The sequence below is a fragment of the Falco punctatus genome (genome assembly GCF_963210335.1).
Source record: "Falco punctatus genome assembly, chromosome: 5".
Taxonomy (NCBI): domain Eukaryota; kingdom Metazoa; phylum Chordata; class Aves; order Falconiformes; family Falconidae; genus Falco; species Falco punctatus.
In genome coordinates this window covers 32358230-32380567 of record NC_137584.1, presented here as the reverse complement: position 1 = coordinate 32380567, position 22338 = coordinate 32358230, and the positions used below count along the sequence as shown (strand labels likewise).

General features: G+C 39.6%; 1 long non-coding RNA gene across 1 annotated transcript in view; it reads left to right on the top strand.

Annotated features, from left to right (window-relative positions):
* Nucleotides 1-22338, top strand: part of LOC308065050 — a 132310-nt gene that overhangs the window by 68202 nt on the left and 41770 nt on the right. The window contains exon 1 of the long non-coding RNA XR_013928635.1: nt 1-22338. This exon is cut by the window's left edge and continues 68202 nt beyond it; it is cut by the window's right edge and continues 34862 nt beyond it. This is a non-coding gene — a long non-coding RNA (uncharacterized lncRNA).

The following is a 22338-nucleotide window of genomic DNA, read 5'->3' as shown; positions in this document are numbered from 1 at the left end:
CAAATGTGGATAGGTTTTGATACACTTCTGTGTCTTTTGGGTGTCTTTCTGGTGTCCGGTGCAACGCAGTGGAGGAGCAGTGGCTCAGAGCATCACAAACCTCCATCTGTCACACACTGCATGCCTGGTCTACCTGGGTCTACCCTGCTCAGCAGTGCATCTGAGCAAAAGGACTAGATACATGGTTAGAGCTGTGTCCTTGTCTTTTGTGTTTCTGCCTGTCTGGTTTGTGTGTCCTTGAATTCATTGCCTGGGTGGCCAGTCTGGGGAATGCAGGTAAGGTGTGGAACCAGCTTTGTTGGGCATCACAGCTCTTACAGAATGCCACAAGTGGTAAAGGGAGCAAAGGTGAACTCGGAAGTTAAAGTCTTCATCTCTGCCACATAGCAAAAAAAAAACCCAACAAACCGAACCAGAAAATACCCAAACCACATTATAATTTGAAATAAAACTATTTGCTACAACTTTTTTTGAGACAAAATTAAAGCATTAAGTTTTGCAGAAAAGCACAAGATCTTCCCAGAGAAAAATCCTCACTCAGCTGTAATAAAGATATTTCCCAGCTCCTTCCATCTCTGCTACAGCTTTCTGCACTTTGTCTGTGACTTAGCATTTTAAGAGGGGAACACCAACACCACCCCGACACACACACCTCAAAACCTGTGGCTTATTGAGTCATTTGCTGACACAGGACCTTGTCTAAATATCTGCCTGAAGCGGTTGGCTTAGCGCTCCCTATCTCCAAGGATTTCTAATGGATCATTCTGCTTGAAATCAGGCCAAGCAGTTTCCTCAAAAGAATTGAAGCTTTTTAAATGGTAATACTACCATTCATTTTCAGTTTAAATTTATCAGCTGATTTCACCCATGGATTTGTAATGCTCTTCCCTCCCCCCATGCAAAAAAAATAATTTCTGCTTGTGCCATATTACGTTGTCTCCATTCTGAAAACAACGGAGAACTTCTCCAGCTCCATTTCTACGCTCATTGATCTGGTATTCGCTCATGAAACAGGTGACTGCTGCCTCAGTGAAACAATATTTATTTAATAACTCAACATTTTCAGCAAGAATATAATTTCTTGGAGGATGGTCAAGCAGTAAAGCAGGCTGCCCCAGGAGGCTCTGCAAGCTCTATCCCTGGAAGTTTTCAAACCCTGCACAACCTGGTCTGACCCCATAGTGAGCAGGAGGTTGGGCCAGACACCTCTGGAGGTCCATTCCAACCTGCATGATCCCATGATCCTTTCCTGATTGTCTCTTCAGCAATTGGTTTGTATTAGAATTCATTCTTGTTAAAGGTCTTTGTCCAAACCCTTAAATTCACCCAATTTTTTTTTTTCCAGTTTGGACTTTGGTTTCCAAAATAGACAGCTTTGCAAACACGCATCACTGTATTGACAAATTGAGCTTTCGATTTTTCTTCATGCAAAATTAAATTAATTATCAGAGCTAACTCAACAACATCATAAACACACAGCTTTTTTCCCTTTTCTTAGTAGTTCTGAATCGATTCAGTCTCCAGCTTTTCCACTCACCTGACACCTATTTTAACGACATGGATCTACCAATAAACAGCAGTAACACATAATGTTATGATAGAAATTGCTGTAGAGTTGGAATTGTGCTTTCCCACAATTAAAATGCTCCTCCACTTTCACAGATTCACTCATACTTTTGAATCTAATACCTTCTGACACTGTCTGGGTGAGTCCAACTAAATGTATTTCTGTGGACTTTTTGTGTTCAAAGTGAGTGCCAAACTTTGTTGTGAACTGCTTCTCACCTCAAAAACATCAAGTAGCCCTTCTCAAAGGTGTTTACAAGAATAAGCGCATTTTCCAGCTCTACAGGAATAACTTCATTGACATGTGCCACAAATTAATACTTTTCTGGGAAACTGAAAACATTTGATTTCTGCTCGAGATGCTCCTAAACAATTACCTTTATAGCCCTATTGAGAGTAGAGACATTAAATAAATTGTAAAGGGCCAAGTACCAAAGCCCTTGCTAAGAACTTGATTGCACAGCAATAGCAGAACTGCATAACATAACGTATAGACCTGTCCAAGGGGAGGATTTGTAGAAATTTAGCCTCTGTTTTTCAATTCAGTATTATTTATATAAACACTATTCCTAAGAAAACTCACCCTGAAATTTTCAAAGATTAGTTGTTAGGAATTCTATTCTAGGAAAGAAGTATACATATCCAATACTGTGATGATTTCTATAAAATCAGTTTCTGCTGTCCATGTCAATCTCACTACTTCTCAAATTTGTTATGCAAACTCATTTTAATATATCCTCCCAGATGAAGTCAGTGCACTGTTTGTATCTTTAGTGTTTGCTACAAAATTGCATTTACTCAGCTTAGGCAAGCTAGAAACATACCTGGTGATGCTGCAGAGCTGATGCTGAATTTTACTGGAAAATGCAAAGTAAATGTTATTGGAAAATATAAGCATAGTGAAGGTATCCCTGCAATATTTGTTAAAAATAGTTCTGAAGCTTGTACAAGACTAATGAGTTCTATACAGAACATCTAACGTATTTATACCAATTATAATAATATGAGATTACTTATATAAAATCATAACAAAATCTTGGACTTGTGAAATTGGTATGATTTTTAGCATCCATTTCAGAGAACCAAAATTTGATTCAGTGTGAATTTCCAAAAGTAATACAATAACCTTTTAAAAGAAGTGATAACATACTAGTTCTTAGCAAATTAATCATTACTTCAAAATATCCTGTAGAAGGGGGGAAAAGTACTTAATAGGTTTCTGTGTGTATTTTTTGCATCAGCAGCAAATGTTCTAAACTGTAAATTATTTAAAAGTGTAGCACACTATGACATCTCTTTAGGTTCAGAACACTGAATTTGTAATGCAGTCAGCTCTGTACACAGAAACATTTCTGTGATGCATGCAAAACATCTCTTCACCAAATTAAATAATGTAGCAAATTGTATGAAGTCCAATGGGACTACATATTAGGCTAATCTAAGCTGTCATAGAGTCACAGACTAATGAAGAAAGGATTGAAAGAATTAACCCAGTTTCTTTCCTTCTCTTATCAGCTGTCACTGGGGGAGCATGAGTCGGGGAATGTACTCAGCCCTTGATTCTGCCAAGCCTACATAAATGTTTGATATGATTATTACTTGTCCTTTAAATGGTATATGTGAATACCATGTAGCTTTTATTCTTTTTGGTCTATCTCAAAACACTTTGCAAATGAGACAAGTATCATTATACTTTTTATATGAAGAAAAGGTTTATTTTTTTATATGTCTTACTAGCTCTTATTTCTTCACATCTTACATTGTAAAATATGTAAAGAAAAAAACCTTTACAAAAAGAAAATAAATCAAGCCAGAGAGAGGAAAGGTACCAGAGTTCTCCTTTTGACAATGGGACTATTCATATTGCTACAGTTCAGCTTTTCTCTAAACAGGGCAGAATCAAGAGGGTGATGTTCTTCCATTGAGGCACTGGGATTGTGGTGGTGACATGTTTCCATCAGGCAAAACCAGCACCATCTTGAAGGCATGAACACATTTGCATCACATTGCTACAGTGAAAAACGTTAAAGCAGAGCATTCATCTCTTATTTTTTTCTTAGATATTAATAAACCTTCTCCCATTAGGGTAGCAGTGGGTTAGTAAGAATAACAAAAGCTTTTCAGGGTGTTGAAAGAAAAAACCTTACCCAGTCAGTAGCTCTCCTTTGAAGCCATCCCTTATGGCACTTAAATGTCATTTCAAACTTCACTTCATCACCTTGGTGAGCTAATGCACTCTATGGCCTCACCAGATGTTTCTCTTAGATGCAGTAAGCACTTTACATAGCTTCACCCTCCCATCCCCCTCCTGGGAAACTGTCTTGAGAGGATGTTTATATGTTAAATTGCAAGAGAAGTACGGATCAGAAATATCAGTTCTGCTGTAGCCTATGAACTGATCCGCATTTCTTTCAACTCACTGAAATGGGGTCACATAGTTAGAGGCACACAAAGCAGGGAGGAAAAACCAGTGGATTGCCTATTGTATAACTGGATCCAGATGCCAAGGATATACTTGACAAAGCAGCAAGAGAGAAAGAAGCAGAATTCTACTGGTAAAACTACATACAACATATACCTGACTGTCCAGATATATGTGCAGTCAAGATTTGATTCTTTTCCAAAATATATTAGCTACTGTCTATCATAAATCCATTGACTTCAATTGCACTTTTTTCTTCTTTTTACCAGTTCGATAGGCGATACAGGGTCACATGCTGGTGTCCAATCATTTTCTCTTCTAAGTCCAGCACTGCCTTTCTGCCAAGTAAACTAGGTCCTTGGGCACTTTGAGGTTAACTTCTTACAGAATCATTTAGGTTGGAAAAGACCTTTATGATTGAGTTCAACCATTAACCTAGCACTGCCAAGTCCACCACTAAAACATGCCCCTAAGCACCACATCTATATGTCTTTTACATACCTCCAGGGATGGTGACTCAACCACTTCCCTGGGCAGCCTGTTCAATGCTTGACAACCCTTTCAGTGAAAAAATCTTTCCTAATATCCAATCTAAACCTCTCCTGGTGCAACTTGAAGCCCCTCTCTCTTGTCCTGTTACTTGGAAGAATAGGCTGACCCTCACCTGCCTACAGCCTCTTTTCAGGTACTTGTACAAAGTGATAAGGTCTCCCTCTTTTTCTCCAGGCTAAACAACCCCAGTTCCCATAGCTTCACAACTTGTTCTCTAGACCCTTCACCAGCTTCATTAACCTTCTTTGGACATGCTCCAGTGTCACAGCACTCTCTAGCCAACTGCAACAATGTCTTTTACCATCTCATACCAACATACTCTTCATGCCAGTCCCTCTTCTGCCATCTTCTCATCTCTCCTCACCCAGAGCATGTGTTCTCTCTGCTTCTTCCCCATTTCTTCCTTGGCTGCTCTCTCTTCATTGTCTGTCCAACCTCTTAACAAAGCCAGCCACAGCTGCACCTTATCTACATCAGCCAACCCACCGCCCCTGAAGCCAGCCCACAGTTGTATATTGTCAATGCCAATTAACCCAGCTTCATTCCTCTACACTCCATACCTCAGTGTCTTTCTTGGAGTGAGGGGCCTAAACTTGAACACAGAATTCGAGGTGTGACCTCACCAGTGCCAAGTACAGGGGGACGATCACTTCCCTTGTCCTGCTGGCCACATTGTTTCTAATACAAGCCAGGATACTGTTGGCCTTCTTGGCCACTCTGTTAGCTCATATTCAGCCAGCGGTCAACCAACAATCCCAAGTCCTTTTCCTTTTCCACTGTGCAGCTTTCCAGCCACTCTTCCCCAAGCCTGTAGTGCTGCATGGGGGTTTTGTGACCCAAGTGCAGGACCTGACACTGAGCCATGTTGAATCTCATACGAATGACCTTGGGCCATCGGTCCAGCCTGTCCAGATCCCTCTGCAGAGCCTTCCTGCCCTTAGGTAGATCAACACTCCCCCCAGAACTTGGTGTCCTTTGCAAACTTACTGAGGGTGCCCTCAATCCCGTCGTCCAGATCATCAGTAAAGATGTTAAACAGAACTGGCCCCAGTACTGAGCCCTGGGTATGACTCCATTCACCGCCACTCTTTAGGCTCAGCCAGTGTTTTACCCAGCAAACAGCACACCCATCCAAGCCATGATCAGCCAGTTTCTCCAGGAGAATGTTGTGGAAAATGGTGTAAAAGACTTTACTGAGGTCCAGGAAGACAACATCCACAGCCTTTCCCTCATCTGCTAACCAGGTCACCTTGTCATAGAAGATGAGGTTAGTTAAGCAGGACCTGCTTTTTGTGCTGACTAGGCATGACCACCTTGTTGTCCTGTACGTGCAGGTCAGGACAACCTGCTTCATAACCTTCCCTGGTACCAAGGTCAGACTGACAGGCCTGTAGTTCCCCAGATCCCCCTTGTGGCCCTTCTTGTAGATGGATGTCACATTTCTTAACTTCCAGTCAACAGGGACCTCTCCGGTTGGCCAGGACTGCTGGTGAAAGACAGAAAGTGGCTCGGTGAGCACTTCCACCAGCTCCCCCAGTACCCTTGCTTGGGTAGACTTGTGTGCATCTCGGAAGTGTAGCAGGTCACTAAACATTTCTCCTTGGATTATGGGACTTCATTCTGCTTACCATCCCTGTCTTCCAGTTCATAGGGCTGGGTACCCCAAGAACAACTAGTCTTACTATTAAAGACTGAGGTAAAGAAGGCCTGAGCTTCCTCAGACTTTTCCTCAGGCTTTGTCGTTATGTTCCTGCCCACATCCAATACAGGATGAAGATTTGCCTTAGCCCTCCTTTTGTTGCTGATATATTTATAGAAACATTTTTTCTTGTCTTTTATGGCAATAGCCAGATTAAGTTCTAGTTACCCTTTGGCCCTTCTAATTTTTTCCCTGCATAAACTCACAACACCCTTGCAGACCTCCTGAGCTGCCTGCCCCTTCTTCCAGGGTCATGAACTGTCCTTTTTTCCCCTGAGTTCCAGCCAAAGCTATCTGTTCAGCCAGGCTGGTCTTCTTCCCTGCCAGCTTGTCTTTTGGCACAAGGGGACAGCCTGTTCCTGCACCTTTAATATTTCCTTCTAGAAAAATGTCTCAGTAGAGGACAGTCATGGTCTGGGTAGTTTCTGAGTGTAGCTCCATTGAATTTGCATGCATACATGGAACAGATAAGTGGAGGATTACTAAGCAACTATTACAGACCAAATCCAGCCAGATTTCAAAAGTGCAACGCTGCCTGGGAACACCTCAAATCAAATCCAACACAAGCACTTCTGGCACTGGCACCATGCTTCCTTTACAGGATCTGTACATGGGAAACAAACAAACAAATAGAAAAATCCCCACTATTGGAACTTTCTTAAATTTTCAGAAAACTGTATAACAATATTTTATATAATCTCATAACAGTATGCTATGTCATCATGCCATTATTCTATAAGAAAATGTTTTAGACACATAGAAATGCACTTCCTTAAAAATGTTGAACATGAGCCCTTTATTATTTTCTTGAAATGTACTTTTATAACAGCTCTTGGAATGGCCACCAAACATTCCTTTGCTGAGGCAATTTTGAGAAAACTTATGAAAAAATATTTTAAAAATCCACTCTCTTCGAGATCACTGGACAGTGAATGTTGACTTTGCTGACAGAAATTGTGTTCTGGTGGCAATCCACATGCCTGGAGGCAGATTCTTCCATGGATTTGAGATGGAAATGTTAACTTGTTATCTCCATTTAAACCAGCTAGGGACCTGGACCACAGCTAAATGTCAGATTTACCCATCATCTAGTTAGCTGGCTACCTAAAGTTTGTCATAACTACAAAGTTATGTACAATTTTTTATACCAGGTTCATAATTACTGAAAGGAGCAGCACAGAAAACAATGCTTATTAAAAACTTCTGTAAGCTAGTTGCATTCCTAACATCTGGAGTACAGTGTATTATTAACAAGTAAGTAAATGAGTAACAGAATACAGGAAGATTATAACAATTATAATGTGTTACCAAAGCAAGATTAAATACTCTCAAGAATGCAGCATGATATGTAGCTAAGCTGATTTATTCACAAGCTCAAGTAGTTTAGAGTAATATCCTTAAAGGGCAGGGAGAAGGCTGGTGAATGAAAGTCAAGTACTGGGTTTTTGTTTGCTTTCATTGTTCTGCCTGCTTTCTTCGACTTTTTATCAGGGCTGTAATTGTAGAAATTGTAAAAGCAATTAATAGTAATGGAGAGAGAACTGTTGTAGTACTTTACATCTCATGCCTGATCCAGTGTGTGCATCCCAACATCCAGGTCACTGGCACGAAGCCCACACGTACAGTCCGGCAGGTTTGGAAGGGAGGCTGGAATCAAAGCCATTGACCATGACTCTCACTGTCTTTAAACCACCAAGCTGGATAATGTTCTCGTTTCACTTCCCAAACTGAACTGAATGGAAAGCATTTTGGCTTGCTCGGCCCTCAGATGACTTGAACAAAAGATGCTCATTTGTCTGTCAGCACTTATGAGGCAGTCATTAAAACTTGTCCTTGAACACAGACGTTCCCACTGATTTTACTGGAATCCCAAGGCAAGATTCTCAGCGAAGGTATATCATCATTTCATGGAAACTGGTAGAATTATACTCATTTATACTATCTAAACAGATAAGCTATATACCTGAGGTTAAATTGTGGCATTTTGTTTCTGAAGCACTAAGAAAAATCACATAAGGTCAATTTCTGCATTTGGTTGGATACTTGTGCCTTTGACCAACGACTCTGTGAAAAGAATTATGGAAATAATTTTCCAGCTCCTGGAGTAGGACACAAAGGTGTCAGAAGTTACTTACTGCCACAGGGGTTAAATTGACAGAGGTGTTTGCAGCATTTTCTATTCTATGTATGAGAAATACTGCAAAGACAGATAGAGATCTGGGGATGCTGGTCAACAGCAGGCTCAGTATGAGTCAGCAGTGCCCTGGCAGCCAAGGGGGCAAATCACGTCCTGGGGGGCATCAAACACAGCATAACCAGCTGGTCAGAAGAGGTGACTGTCCCAATGTATTTAGTGTTGGTGCAGCCTCACCTCCAATACTGTGTGCAGTTCTGGGCCCCACAGTTTAAGAAGGATGTGAAGGTCCTTGAATGCTTCCAGAGGAGGGCAACAAAGCTGGTGAAAGGGCTGGAAGGCATGTCCTATGAGGGGCAGTTAAGGACTCTGGTGTTGTCTAGTTTGGAGCGAAGGAGGGTGAGGGGTGACCTCATGGCTCTCTACAGCTTCCTGAGGAGGGGACATGGAGAGGGAGGAGCTGAGCTCTTCTCCCTGGGATGCAGAGATAAGACTCATGGGAATGATTCAAAGCTGCACCAGGGGAAGTTTAATTTGGGCATTAGGAAACATTTCTTAACTGAGCGGGTGGTCAAATGCTGGAACAGGCTGCCTAGAGAGGTGGTCAATGCCCGGAGCTTGTCAGTGTTTAAGAAGCATTTGGACAATGCCCTTAATAACATGCTTTAACTTTTGGACAGCCCTGAACTTGTCAGGCAGTTGGACTAGATGGTCACTGTAGGTCCCTTCCAAGTGAACAATTCTGGTCTGGTCTGGTCTATTCTATTCCATCTCTGTGTTGTAAGACAACATTTTCTTATGGCTTACTGAATTTACATATTTTTTACTTTTTTCATTCATTGCAGTGCCACAGAATGCTGTCACAAAACTGTATTCAAGATAAAAATCCAGTGTTTCTGAAAACATGATGTTAGGAATGTAACCATGGCTGCAAGAACATTCAATTCAGTCATAATTCAAGCACAGAAAAATGCATGAAGCATCAAAAAGGGCACCCAACATCTTCTGATTGGCATTTATAGTAGTTTAGAATGTGGCAAACCTGACAGCACAGAATAGGATAAAATATAATAAGAAAACTGATTGATTAGTTAATGTCTGCACAGCACTCTTAAATATGAAGCACTGCCAACTTAATGCTAAGAAAGCATTCAAATTGGTATGACATGTATAAGCCAAGACTGAAAATTAGCCTTCTGATGAAGTAATGTATTTGTTAGACTGTAACATTTAGAATTCTTTTGCGTTCACTCCAACTACTATTATGGTCAAACATTTTCTGGTGATCCATTGAATAAACCATTAATTATCCTGTTGTATAAAATACAGAGAAGCTAATACTACAATTGCAATCTATCTAGAGCAAGCTTTATTCATGAGTAAACAGAACATCATTCCTTACAAAGCCAGTCATGGCTCTCCTTGAAGAAAGCATGTAGGAAATGACATCCCACAGCAGCAACTTTCTGCTTTCAAGTAGATGGCTGGAGTGATGGGAAGCTTTAAGGAAATCTTTTACTCCGGATCCAGAGAAATGGGATGAATTCTGTTTAAAAGAGCAAATATCAAGTCAATACATATAATCATCTTTTAGAATACTCAATTTGCAGGAAAATGGAAGGTGCAGGGGGTGGGTGGAAGTAGAAATAGCATAGAAGTTTCTTGATAAATGATTTTAGGGATCTGAAAGATATAGCCAAGGGCCTTCAAGACAAAGATTTCCAGACTAGCAGGTTAGTAGCTTTTCATGCACTATCAAAATCTCAAAATTCAAGTAAATATTGGCGATATTCTGCACTGAGGTATCTCTAGCATGATTGCAGCAGCAGTAGTAGCAAAGAAAGGCAGATTTTGGCAGTAGCATACAATGTTTTATGAGAGTTGTACAAATCATCATTATGGAATGTATTTTTTTATACACTATGCAACTAATCCAATTAAAAGCCTTGCTTTTTATTTTTGTGAATAATAAATTACAGACAGAACTGATAGCACTGCCTTTATTAAATTGTCAAACTCTTTGCACTACAAGAAACTATTATCAGGCTTCACATACTTTCCAAACTAATCCTTTGTTTAATGCTCCATGCAGGGTTTCCTTCTCAGGCATGCTATTTCTGGGAAATTTCAGGCAAAACTGTCTTCTCGTTATTACATTCTGGCAATGTTTTCCTTCAAAAGCTGTGTGGCCCTTTTTTCTGGATGAAGGTTTGGCAATTTGACAAGCAGTGTTTACTACTATCCCACAAAAATAAACATGAGTGAAGCCAAGGTAGAAAGCTTTATAACAACTCTTTCTTCTCAGGAAGGGCATGCTTGAGTGTCATAGGCAGCTTTTCAGAAGACTCAGTCCTTGTTGTGTGCGTCTGTCCACGTGCAGTGCTGACCAGGTTGTATGCGTGCCAGATGCAGCCCTGGGGCAGTGAGAGGTGGGATGGCTGCTGGTTCTCATCCTCAGTGTCCATAGCACAAAGGCCAGACTACAGAGGTACAAACCTGGAGCATGTTGCCTCCAGCATACAGCCATGCTGGGCTCTGTGAGACTGCAAAACTCATGCTGAAATCATGCTGAGTTCAGGCTCTCACAATGTGATTTTTATCCAGATAGCTGAGATTAAGCCAGCATAAGTATGCTGATCATGCATAACCATACTTATACTTTCTGGTTGCAAGGAAGACATGCTCCCAGTGATTAAGCACTGATGTAACTTTCAGCCTGTTCACCAACTTTCTCAGAGCTGGCTTCACAGGTACATTTGAGATTTATCTTCATTTTGGAAGTTAGAGCTGTTTGCAGTTTAATAGCAAAGATAGCTTGAAAGGGATTCTATATATGCCTGTTCTGATCTCTTCTTTAATGTGGCTTAAGTTACAACCCAGTCCTATATAAGCTCTAACTTCAGTGTCTTCCAGATGGGCAGTAAATCTGAACACAAGGGAGAGGTTCTCAGCTGCTCTAAGTCAGCACGTATCCAGATGAAGTAACTTGTGCTAAGGGTTATGTACTCCAGGGATTATAAAGCCATAGTTTCTGTAAATGATCTGTGCAGTCATGGTGGTTACTTGGCAGTGTGGCAGGCTGGGGAAAATCAAAGGCAAGGAAGCCCAAGCAGGAATGCAGTAACGGACAGTTCAGGACAGTGCAGGGAAATTATCATCTATTTCTTTACCTAGTATTTAGTATTTAATAATCACTGCTAAGAAGATGTTTTATACTGGTATGTACCAGCTAAGATTTTGGCCCAAAAGTAAATTTTGAAAGAAGGAAAAATAAATGGATATAAATGTAAAATGGAATAAAATTTCACCTCGATTTTCCATAGTCACATCACTAATCTATTTTGTTTTTCCGATAGAAGAGTATTTTTGACACAAAAGAAATGTGTAGTTTTAATATATCTGGACTTCACTAAGGCATTTAACATCGCAAAATGTGCTAATTATGAGCTGTACTGGAGAAGATGGTACTTAAGGTACACGCAAAGTGCAGAAGGAATTAGCCAAAGAGATAGCTCATGAGAAAGGTGTTCTGAAAGGGGAATGACTATCAGAGAAAGATTATTTGTGAAGCTTTCTGTAGATGACTCTGAAATCTTGATAATTTAATATTTTCCACAGTGACCTGTGTTACTCCAGTGACATTTGCTAATGACACAAACATGAGAGGTATAATGCCTATATAGAGATATGAGTGGTATTTGAGCACAGCTGGGAACCTGGTATATGCTTTCCACTTCTGAAGTACCACAGGCAGTGACTTGTAAATGCTTTGTGTTGCTTACTCAAACACAAACCAAATGTGTTTGAAAAATTAACTGTACGAATAAAACAATGTTTTGGCTTCCAAGTTCCTATTCTGTGAAAAGTCCAAACCATATCAATATCTGATGTCAAGGAAGAACAAATCCAATGACAGTAAACCAAACTAAATTATAATTCTCATTCAGAGTAACGCGAAAATTGTGCAGTCATTAGCTCTTGCACCCAGACTTGTGGACAGCTGGACTGGATGGAAGAGGATTGTTGAAAGGATTTTTTTAATGACCTCAGACAGGTAACTGAGCTTCATCCCAGAAGTGCACATATTTAATAAAGTGCCATCGATATCTTTGGAGCCTGGATATATAAACAGTGATCAAGCTTACTAAACCAAAAGAAAAAATTGCTTGGCCCTGATTGCTTAATCTATCAAAGAAAAAAAGATTTTTTCCAATTAAAAAAAACCCCAGGGTCATCAAAATAATAATGAAGTGTGAAACTCTACAATATTTAATGATAAAAGACTGGGCATTCAGAGATGGGAATGACTTACAAAAGGCCATTATGTTGATGAGATCAAAAAGAAACAGTGGAGGGAAATTTAAAGAAGTTGTTTTAATAGACAATACACATGACACATACAAAAGCAGATGAAAGGGCTGCCAGAACCAAGCATGAGGTAGTGGGAGATCTGACTAGCAATCAAACACTTGCATGAAAAAAAGTTAATTATGCATGAACAGGGTCATATTCAGCCAGGAAAAAAGACATACCTGGTAAGGTCACAGATGCATTAGATTTGCTTTCATATGGACATCGTCTTGCAAAACAAAAGGAATGCTTAGCATTATGGAAGATATGCATGAAATGCCACAGGTAATTTGTTTGCATAAGCTTGCCACTAGGTAAATCAAAATGCAGAAAACTTTGTAAAATAGAATCATTTACACTGGTAGTACAACATTTCTTTAGGCTTATATTGTAAGCTAAGAAACAGGGCAGATGTTACTATATAACTACCTTCATAACTCCAAAGGATGTACATTAGCAATTCAGAAATTTCAGTTCAGGTAGTTATTTTGTACTGTTTCACAGATTTTCTTCACTGGGGTATTTTGAATGCTGTTGCCAATTTGAAGAATAGAAAATACACAGAATTCAACTTGGCATGATCCTGAAAAGAGTTTAGTCACATCCCTGTGAGACTCTATTTAATCTTTCATCTTGGACTAGTTGGGTGTGCCCAAGAAAGAAACACCTCATCCTTCTGTTTGGGTACCGAGTCTGTAATGCAAGAAAACACCAGTAGTTAAGAGAGCAGCAACACATTTTTAGATTTAAGTTAATTTAATATAAGTATATACTATAAATTTAGCACACAACAAAGCCTGGACTTGGGCTGACATTTTAGATCAAAGCCATCCCCCAGAAATGGTTGGGTTTTACTGTTACTACTTATTGTAAGGACACCCTTCTGAGGGGTCACTTGCTGGGAGGAAAACCACCACAGAAGTAGGTGTTCCACAATCAAACAGCAGAGAGGTAGGTCACACTAGATATGCAATAGCTGGGTTTGAATCAGGCTGTAATATGAAGCCTGAGACTTTATAGCTTACACCAGTTATCCCCCACATTCCTACTAATGGGAGCTGATGTGCTGTAGGCAATAGAAAGATGGAGGCTCTGAGAGGGAAAAGGTGGAGATAAAAGGAAAGAAATATGAAGGAACAACTCCATGTATATTAAATTTTGGGGGAGGTTGTTAGACAGATGCAAAGTTTAAACATTTTAACAAAAAACAGACTACTCTGTGCTCTCTTTGCACTAGTGTGAGAACTTCAGTGTTCTGATACCTCTTAAAAGTATTTGATGAGAGACTAATAGCCTGACAGGCTAACACTTCACTTCCTTCCAATTAAGAGACTTTAACATCAAAGCCAAGGTCCTCCACTCAGCAAGGGCTTACTTGAATGAATTATAGAGGAGAATAAGTCCAGTAGTTTCTTGGTTTTTCCCTTGCAGAGACGCAGTCCGGCATAGGCTTTAATAAGATGTTTGAGGTCAAAAGGTTCAGGTTCCTCACTGTGAGCGCTAGGAAGCTGCCAGAGTGTTTCAATATGTGTGGTGTTTGTAATGCAATCAGACAAAGCTGAAAACTCTATTACACAGTGTCATGTGGCTGACTTCCTTTTGGAGTGCTCTCATGTATAGTTAACAGCAAAGAGTATAGGACTTTTGGTATGCTATGAATCTTCCATGTTGCCATTTCAGCCTGCTGAAACAAATCATGCCTTTGCCACCATTAGTTTTTGGCTGGCAGGAGGGGTACGACAGTGGCCTCCTCTGGGGCATTGTGTCACTTGTTTAGTGTTGACTGGTAAGAGATCTCCAGGACTCGGAGGTCTTCAGTGAGAAATGATAACTACAGTTGATGTATGATTGTTATTTGACTTGCTAAGCTTGAATCTCAGGCAGAGTCTAAAAAAACTACCATAAACTCTTCTACCTCTCTTTCTCTCATCAACAAAGCAAAAAAAAATATTAATATCCCTTTGAGATAAGCATAGAAGATGCTTTGTTCTTCCTTTGGGTCACAAAACCTGTTTAGATGCAGGATGTTTTTTCCTGTGCATAAATCTAGCTTTACTTCTTATTTTTTAATGGTTCCTACTGTCAGGACTGTATCTATCTTTCAGCAACAGCTTTTGTTCCAAAGGAGTTTAGAAAGTACACGTATCATTTATTTTAATACTTATTTCACACAGAAGAGCCACAAAAATGATTGTAATATAGCAATTCTTTGCTGCAATATTACAGTGGAATGAGAAAAAAAGGAAAAGTAGATGAAGGAAATGTCTTCTGTTTAATCACACAAGGGAATGGATTCATCTCCCCTTGCTTTTAGTCCTCTCTGGTCAAAGGAGAGAGATCAACATCCCTGAAGATGTGTTAACATCAAAATTTCCTGCCATACTGAATGGCTAAGGTATAACAAAGACCAAAGACCACTGTAGAGGCAGTCAAAGAACTGGGAGACACAAGACCTGTATCAGATATGAAGATGTCACAATCAGCATCTTGAGAAGAGTTTCTACAGTATAAGGTACCTATCTCAATAATCAGCAAATGTTTGGATTGCAATTATTTATGTAGCAGTTCACTAGTCTCCATGAAAATTTGTTTTATCCAGTATCAGTTTCCAAACCTCGAATCTAAATCCATACACCCTTACAAACTGTGAAAACAATCCTATCAAATGAAAGTGCTTTTCATTTTTCTCCCCACCACCAAATTCCCATTTTATTTTTCGAGTCAGTGTTAGGGTTTTTAGTTACTTTTCTGGTTTTATTTTTCTCCATGTACTCCTAACCTTTGTCTGCACAAAACAAAAACAAAAACAAAAACAAAAACAAACAACCCAAAAAACAACAAAAGAAACCACCCCCACCCCCATCTCCCCCCCAAAACCACATGATCTAGGTAAATTGAGACAGAATATAACCCTCTATCACCAAAACCAAATCCAACTGCAGTGATATTAGTTTATTTAAACTATGCATATTCCATGTGGGAGGAACAAAAGTCATCTTCGGTGTGTGACACTTCCACAGCAATACAGCTGTAGCCATGCAAGTTTTGGGGAAGTATTACTATTTTCATTCATTTTGGTTTCATTTGGAGATCACAGTTCCTAACAGAAATGCCATTACTGATAAAATAAGATCTATGTATATTCTTTGTCATGTGGTTTTTCTCCAGTAATAGCATCACCTAATTACTGCAACTGACTGAAAAATACTGTTTTAAAAAGCTTTTTACTCAGTAGAAATACTGAAATGTTTCTAGACTTTCTCAGTCCTCTAAAACAAACAAAAACATCCAAATCCTTTAAAAATCCTCTTTTCTTAGAGTTTATTTACACCTCTGTTAATTTTGTTTCTTTCAGTTTTTTTCCTTTTTTTCCCAGCCTCTTCTCCTTTCCCAGCATACTTGTTTTTTCTTTGTTGCCCCTTAAATTTTTATGTGAAGAAGAGAAATGAAACAAAAATTGTTATTTCTTTAAATCACAGTTTAGGATAGCGGTTGAAGTCAGTTAATAGAGTAAGCTGTCCCTGAAGGATAGAGCTTCATCATGAAGGCTTTAGCCTTGAAAAGACTCCTGGCAGTGCATGACTCATTCACTGTTGACACATCTATAATAGCCACGAAATTTAGCTTCCAGAAAGCTGTATTATTGACTGTCTCAGGGATATGTCAGGCCAAGTCCAAGGAAAACCTTAATGAGTACAGCTGAATGTTGGAAATAATATCTGGCATAAACAAAAGAGAATAGGAAAATGAACTCAGTTTTTTTTTTTTTGTTTTTTTTTTTTTTTAGGAAAAAGCTATCTTCTGTATTCTTACTGAAACTTAAGTTCTTGAAAGCCTGTTTCTTTGTTACTAAATAAAAATGGCTGTGTGCAATTCATAGGAATTCATCACACATGTAGCTCCGTTAGAGGGTTCCAGCTTCCAATTCTTCTAAACCACTTTTGGTGGAAGAAAACATTGACAAAGTTCCAGCTGTTTGAAATACAAAATACTTCTAGTCATGAGGTGGGCTAATACAGATCTTTTATATTGTACAGTGTCTTGAAGACATGAGGTGATGGGAGTACATAAGTCCTTAAAGACTTCCCCTTTTCCACTAGCATTCCTTCAAGTTCCTTGGTGCAAACCCAAATGAAGTTGCAATTGCACTTCTATATTTTTCTTCAACCTTTATATAGTATATCTTGAGTTTCCTGGTTGTTCTTCACCCCTAGACATATTCAGTTTATATCTAACTCACAAAAGAGAAATGTAGATAAATGAAGTGTGCTCAGTGATAAGAAGGCTCCCATATATGGTTTAAGAAAAATGTATGCATTGCAGAGAATTAAATCTAATTGCTATCAACTTTATATAATTTTTGCTATAAAAGTAAATAATTCTTACAAAAAAATTCTTACTAGTAATCCATTACTGAACTAATTGATTTTGGTTTAATAACTATACAATAATAAATCACAATTTCAAGGCAAAATAAGGAAAGCTTTCTTTTTCTTTTCAGTTTTTTATTTTTGAAATCAAAAAGATATTTCCATAGGTAGATTTTTGAATTAAGAATTCTGAATTAAGATTTTCATGTGCTTTTGCATTGTTGTATGAATACAGATATGACTCACACTGATTTTGCCATATATATAATTTTCCTGCAAAGTGAAGATTTAGTGACACTACAGTAATCAGATAATGTTTATCTGATAACCATCAATTTCCATGTGTAAGTGTGTCTACAAGGTTGTCACTTTAATTCAACAAAAATTAACCAGATAAATTGAAAGTATGCCATCAATAAACCTTCTATAAGAAAAAACATTAAACTGATCATGCACATGGCAAAATCCTCTACAGAAATACTTTTGCCTGTTTTCAGTCCACCATGGAAGTCAGTCTTGGCAAGCTTTTGTTTGATTCTATGATGGGGCTGAACAAAAGATCATCCTGAATATTATTTACAGTCTGTTTCCATTTCCATACTTCTCATATTATTCCAGAAACTCAGTCTATATTCACTTGCCAGTCCCTACTGGTGAAAGACAATCTGTATTATGTAAAAAAATGGACATCAGAATATTGTTTTTGAAGTGTAATGGAATGATTTAATAACAATATATCTTTATATTTCCTAAATTATTTTAAAACCTTAATGCACTGCAGGAGTCTGCCTTAGTGGCATAATGAAATGGGACAGTTCAGATTGCAACCTGCTGTGTGAGGTTCCCCCCGTGTACAGAGCAGCATGACAGCTCTGTCTCCTTTCCTTTTTATCTTTCTTTTTCTCTCCAAGCTCTGCGTAATGTACTTGAAAGAGGGATGTCACTCAGTATCTCACACATCCAGCTGGTCATTAATTTACACAGAGTAAAGATGAGATACTTCTTAGAACTAAATCTACTGCTACAGTTCGATCATGAAAGTTGCCAAAAGATTCGATGTATAGCCCTGCTAACTCTTGGATGTTAGTAGAAATGTTGGTCATTTACTTTTCGTAACCAGCAAATTGGTCTCTACACACACACACCATGGACATATAAATATAAATATACAGCTAGGCATATAGATAAACATATATTTAGAGAAAAAGTGGGAGAATAAGAGACATGCACACACATGCTTACATATACACTACTGACATGATGATTTTACATTGTCTAAGACTACAGCCAGCTGCAAGGGAAAAATGCATGCAAAAAAAAAAAAAAGTTGTAAGCAGCATGAAATAATCTCACAAGAATCTGAGCAACCCTTACAACTATGAACCTTCAGGCTGACCTTTATCCATTTAAATGATCTGATACACACTGTATTGCAACTATTTTTCATTATGTCATTTGGGTATAATCCTGGAGGCTTCTTTCAGCTGTGGCTGTGGCCTGGACAGAACAAAAGTAATATTCTAAATAGAAGTAAATATACTGATTGCTGCTGCAGCTTCTTAGGGAGAATGTTTGCAGATCAATAACAATCGTGAAGGGAAAAAGCAAGAGCACTTGTGTCTGGAAAGGACCTTAGGAGGGAGGCTGAAGGTGTAATACTGGCTGACTATACCTGTTTACCAAATTGTCTAATTGTGACTTTGCCCTGAGGGAAAAGTCTGTCTGAACCTACTGGAAAAGTAACAGCATTGATTTCAAAGTATTGTTTTGCTGAACTACCAGTCCTGGGTTAAGTCTTGAGCTAAAACCTACTAAATACTGCAAAAACACAAAATAGAAGGAAAATTTTACTTCCAAACTGTAGGTGGTCTTGTCTATAGGCATTTAAGGTGCAAATAATTTCACCTAACTTTACAGCACAGTTTCCCACATCTCTCAGACTCCTGTTTGAATCAAATGGGCACTTCTGGGAATTTCTTAGACCTATTTTAGATGTCTACTTAAGGATAAGATGGATTGGACCCTAGAAGTGCCAATTTCTCTTCTTTGATAGAGCGGGAGCCTGGGGTGACTGCCGTGTGTGTGGATGGATGGATCCCTACTCCTTGGTTCCTAGAACAGTGCTGCAGATGAATTAACATCTCTGGCAGCACACTCCATAACAAGAGTCGCATTGCTGTATGAATATTTCTAATGTAGGTGATCCTACTCTGTGAAGGATGAACACATTCCTTTGCCATAAGATGGAATTTTTTACCTGAAGATGGGCCAAAAGTTATTTTAAATCACATCTTATTTTGTATTTAATAGTAACAGTCTAATGTGTAATTTTGCCCTGCTTGCATTGTATAGGTAGCTGTTGCAGTCTTTGAACTGACACATCGCAACACACAAATACTTCAGTCTATAATGGGCTTAATTCATAGGGAGGAACCTGACCACCAGCAGCTTAACCGAGAACTAATGACATGTAAAACAGCACAGGGTTTTTGTTACCACCCTGCCCTTCCTGCCCTCAACTGCACCTAGTTCCATCATCATCTTTAACACTGGACTTCATCTCTTTCAGGACTGTGCTTTGCAAACACTTTAAACAGTGCCACATACTACTCTACTGTCAGGTAGGTGACAAAAAGGGGAATCCAGTCCAGATCATTTGACTCTTTTGCCAGCTAATTTCCTATGAAATTTTCCTGATCCATAGGGCATGAAACCAGCTTTTCCATATATTTCAGACAACCTTAACTGAGTCCCCTACTGGTAACCCTGGATGGTTATAGATATTCCATCGTATATCCTTTGCTAGTCTTTTTCACATGGTTCCTTTTACAGGACTAAGAGCTATCTGTGCCTGAACTGTAAATGTGGAGATACTGCTTCTTCGTAAACTTCTACAAGCCTGTAGACTTGTGGGTAGCTGTGTGACTCCTTTATCTGAAAGTACTCACTTTTAAGGGTGATACACTTTCTAATGTACATGGCTGGTAGTCACAAATCAGAAGAAATGTGACCCATATTGTTTGATTTCAATTTTGCTATTGCTTAATCTTTATTTTCCTTTCGATTGCTCTTACACCTGGGCTATGGAAGCAAGAAGAAATAAAATAAAAAAACCCACAACCAACAAACAACCATAGAATCATAGAATCACTTCATTTGGAAAAGACCTTTAAGATCATCAGGTCCAACCATTAACCCAGCACTGCCAATTCCACCACTAAACCATGCCCCTGAGCACCACACCTACACTCTTTTAAATACCTCCAGGGATGGTGACTCAACCACCTCCCTGGGCAGCCTGTTCTAATGCTTGACAACCCTTTCAGTGAAATGTTTCCTGATATCCAATGTAAACCTCCCATGGCAAAACTTGAGGCTTGTCCTCTTGTCCTGTCACTAGTTACCTGGAAGAGACCTATCCTCACCTGCCTACAACCTCCTTTCAGGTATAGAGAGCAACAAGGTCACCCCTGAGCCTCCTCTTCCCCAAACTAAACAACTCCCATTCCCCCATTGTGCTCCAGACCCTTCACCAGCCCTGTTGCCCTTCTCTGGACACACTCCAGCATGTTAGCATCCCTCTTGCAGTGAGGGGCCCAAACCTGAACACAGGATTCGATGTGCGGCTTCACCAGTGCCGAGTACAGGGGAACAGTCACATCCCTTGTCCTGCTGGCCACACTGTTTCTGACACAAGCCAGGGTGCTTGGCCTTCTTGGCCAGCTGGGCACACTGCTGGATCATCTTCAGTTGGCCATCAACCAGATCTTCAGATTTTTCAGATCATCCTTCTACTGTCCTAAAACAGATCTCTTAAATTTCAAGTAATAAAAGCATTGAGCTTGACCATAACCTAACCACTATTAGCAATACAAAGAGTGAAGATAAACTGTCCCCTGATTGTCATCTGAAGACCTGTTTTTTTCTCTCATGCACATTTGCAGGCATGAACAAGAAGTTACAAGTACGCTTGTAAGCAGCAACTTCTTTCTACGCAGCATGATCTGAACCAGTTATTTTTGGTCTGAGGGTTAATAGAAGACAAAATGCCTAAATTTGGAATATTGCACAGGCATGAATACAGACGACTTCAGCCATCAGGAGCTGGATTCCTTCTTATTAGCTGAGCCACTGATTGAGGATGCCTGACTTGCAAATATAAGCATTGCATGCTTTCTCTGTATTTAACAGCAAGAAAAGAAAACCCGTAGAAGATGATTCATGCCCCTTAAAGGTGTCAGCTGTCCTTTAGAAGTGCTGGCTTGCTCCTACCATACTAAGGCAGATGAAGGTGGTGCCCCTCAGATGGATGTCTGAGTTCACATGGAATAACCCCGGGCCAGTGTTTTGAAGCAGAGAAAATAAAATCAACCCCCTCAAGCTGATGACATTACCCTGGTTAACAATGGTAGCAGAGCTGGGCTAGTTGGGTTGTACAATAGCTGACTTTTGCAGATTTGGCAGGTAAAGGGGTTTGTCAGAGGAGGCAGTGTGAGTACACAGCTGGCGATTAGGGGGCACGAAAGCAATTCTCTGCTCACTTCCAACATGTTCAGGCAGCATCAGATAAGGAAGCAATCGGTATGTTCACACCTGCTTACATTCAAACTGTCTGCTAACTGCTGACACAAACCTTCTATCTTCCTACTGAGACACTGAGATAAATTCAGGAGAAATGGAGCTGTACAGAAAAAAAAGCTACTCTTTGCTAAATTGAGTGATTCCTTTAGGCTCTGACCAACAGTTTGAGGTCAACACAAGCAGGAAAGACAAAAGAGAGTCCCTCAGGGATTATTCAGAAGCTAAAATAGAAAATTTGCTTAGCTGTTTATCACCTGGGTTTGACCTCCAAGCAATTTTATTATTTTTTTTTAATAGTAAGGTGACAATGAAGAATTTGGCAGTGAATGAAAGGGAATTCATCTTCCCAACATTTTGTTAGTGACACTCTGGGTTACTGTTTCTGACTTTCTGACTTGCGTTTCCTTTGGAGTTAGGTCCTTAGGCTCGTTGGGCTTCTTTTTTTTTTTTTTTTTTTTTTAGTATTGCACTACACCCATGAGCAGACAGTGTCAGATACTGTGTATGTTGTAAAGTATAACTGGGGCCAGGTTTTACCTGTGATTTCCGCCCCCTCCCGCCCCCGCCCAGCACCCCCACCCCCCCCCCCCCGCCATCGCCTGCCAATTCCTTCCAAAGAAGCATATCAAAAGCTTTTTTTTTTTTCTTTCTTTCTTTCTTTCTT